The 2,466-nt window shown below is 36.3% G+C and overlaps 1 non-coding gene across 1 annotated transcript; it reads left to right on the top strand.

Moving 5' to 3' along the window:
- Positions 1–1,147: 1,147 nt before the first annotated feature.
- LOC131180365 (small nucleolar RNA R71) lies at positions 1,148–1,254 on the top strand. Its single transcript, XR_009149141.1, has one exon. It is a non-coding gene; the product is annotated as a small nucleolar RNA R71 (small nucleolar RNA).
- Positions 1,255–2,466: the final 1,212 nt, after the last annotated feature.

Genomic DNA, 2,466 nt, shown 5'->3' with positions numbered 1-2,466 from the left:
TCTTTCAAGAATTTTTGCATAAGAGGGCATTTGTGAAAGAGCATCAACAAACGGCACATTTATGTAAAGCTTCTTCAAAACCTCTAAGAACTTCCCAAATTGCTTATCAAGCTTGGCTTTTTGAAATCTTTGTGGGAAGGGAAGCTGTGGCTTGTAGGGCTCTGGAGGTATATACTTCTCTTCCTTCTCTTCAATTTTCTCTTTACATTTTTCTGCACTCTCTTGTTTTTCACTCTCATCAGTTTCTTTCTCATTTTCTCTCTTCTCACTATTTTCACTCTTCTCATCATTTACAACTTTCCCACTTCTTAAAGTAATAGCTTGACACTGCTCTCTTGGGTTTTCTGGTTGACTTGGTAGTTTTCCAAAAGACTTGGCACTTGAGGAAGATGCTTGTTGTGCAATCTGATTTTCCAGCATTCTGTTATGTATTTGCATATGTTCTAGCCTTGCTTTCATCTCTCTCATCTCCTCATCATGCTTATTTTGGTTAGCAAGAATCTGTTGTAATAAAGCTTCTGTGGTGGAACTTTGTTCTTGCTGTTTTGGTGGAGGATTCATATTTTTCTGCTGAAAATTAGGCAATGGTTGCCTATTTTGCTGATATGGAACTCCTTGCTGCTGTTGTGGTTGAAAATTCTGATTTGGAACTTGACTTTGCTGATTTCCCCATGAAAAGTTAGGATGATTCCTCCAAGTTGGATTGTAAGTTTGAGAATAAGGATTCCCCATTTGCTTGTTTCCATAATTACTAATATATGCAGCTTGTTCTCCATAATCTACTCCACAGCTGGTAGTTCCTTCTGCATAAGCCACTTGTTGTGAACTTCCAGATGATGATGATGAACTAACCAACATACTCAAATCTTCCATCTTCTTAGCCAAAACATTTGTAAGTGCATCAAACTTTGCATTAATCATGTTGAACGGATCAAGATCATACATCCCAGCAGCTTGCCTCTTTTGAGTTGGAGCTGGTCCTCTTGGACTACTCCAAAGATGAGTGTTCTTTGCAATTTTCTCCAATAGCTCATAAGCTGCATCTTCATGCTTCATAATAAATTCTCCTCCTGTTTGAGCATCAATAATCCCTCTAATTGCAGGAGTGACATTGGTGTAAAAATTCTGGTTTATCATCCATTTCGAAATGGCATGATGTGGGCATAGTCTCTCTAATTCCTTCCATCTCATCCATGATTCATAAAGAGTTTCATCCTCTCTTGGTCTGAAAGCTGTCATTTGATTCCTCAGTTCTTGAGTTTTTCCAGGTGGAAAATATTGTGCAAGAAATGCATCAGTGAGTTGCTCCCAATTTGTAATGGAGTTGTGAGGTAAAGAATCAAGCCAATCCAATGCTCTATCTTTCAAAGAGAATGGGAATAGCTTCAATCTTGCTGCATCATCAGACACTCCAGGTTGTTTTTGCATGTCACAGATCATAGTAAACTTCTTCAGATGTGTGTGTGGATTTTCAGAAGGATGTCCTCCGAATTGAGAATTCTGAATCATTTGAAGAACTCCAAAATCCATCTTGTAGCTATTTGCATCGATTCTTGGTCTTGCTATGCTTTCTCTCAAGTCATCAAAACGAGGAAAAGCATGATCCATCATACTTCCCCTAGGCAGATTAGCATTAACAACTTCTTCACCATGGGCTTCATTTTCATTGTTTCGATCATTTCCAGCATCACCACCGATTCTAATTCTTTCATCAGCCATGACTTCTTCTAATTCAGTTTCTCTCAAGGCTTCTTTCCTTTTTCTGGTTTCTTTCTTGTTGGCTTTACAAAATTTCTCAATTTCAGGATTGAACAATAAGGATGTGTCACTTGTTCTTCTAGCTCTTCTCATAAAAGATTAAAAGTACCTGAAAAAGAACAAACAAACACAAAATGAAAAGATAACAAAAATAAAACTAAAAACAACTAAAATAATCAAGAATTCAATCTTAAACAAACAACTCCCCGGCAATGGCGCCAAAAACTTGATGTGGCCCAACCGCAAGTGCACGGGTCGTACAAGTAATACAGTAAAGATATCGTTCCCACAAGGAGTTGTGTTAATGATTGAATTTTTGATATAAAAAAGTTGACTAAATTGAAGTAATTTTGAAATTAAAACAATAGATTGAATGGGTATTGGAGTATGAAATTTATATGTGCAAAATTGATAATCTATTCAACTATGTAATGATTTAACTAAAATTGCATCAAATTGAAATAAGCAAGTTCAAATATGGCAATATTCAAAATGGCAAGCAATTAAATTTGATTGGAGATTAATAATGATAAAAAGGTGATTCCGGAGTTCGGGATTTCATATTCGAGCTATTTTGGGATTTTAAATTGGTTATCCAATCTTGTGAAACTTATGGTTTTAAGGAGACTAATTCTTAAATCCTTCGAATACCCTTTCGAGTGAGACAAAGAGTGCCTTAATCAAACTAATCCTACTTTCGTGGACTTA

This window comes from Hevea brasiliensis, chromosome 5 (assembly GCF_030052815.1).
Source record: "Hevea brasiliensis isolate MT/VB/25A 57/8 chromosome 5, ASM3005281v1, whole genome shotgun sequence".
NCBI classification, from domain to species: domain Eukaryota; kingdom Viridiplantae; phylum Streptophyta; class Magnoliopsida; order Malpighiales; family Euphorbiaceae; genus Hevea; species Hevea brasiliensis.
Note: the sequence above shows the minus strand (reverse complement) of the source record. Positions and strands in the feature narration are given on the sequence as shown.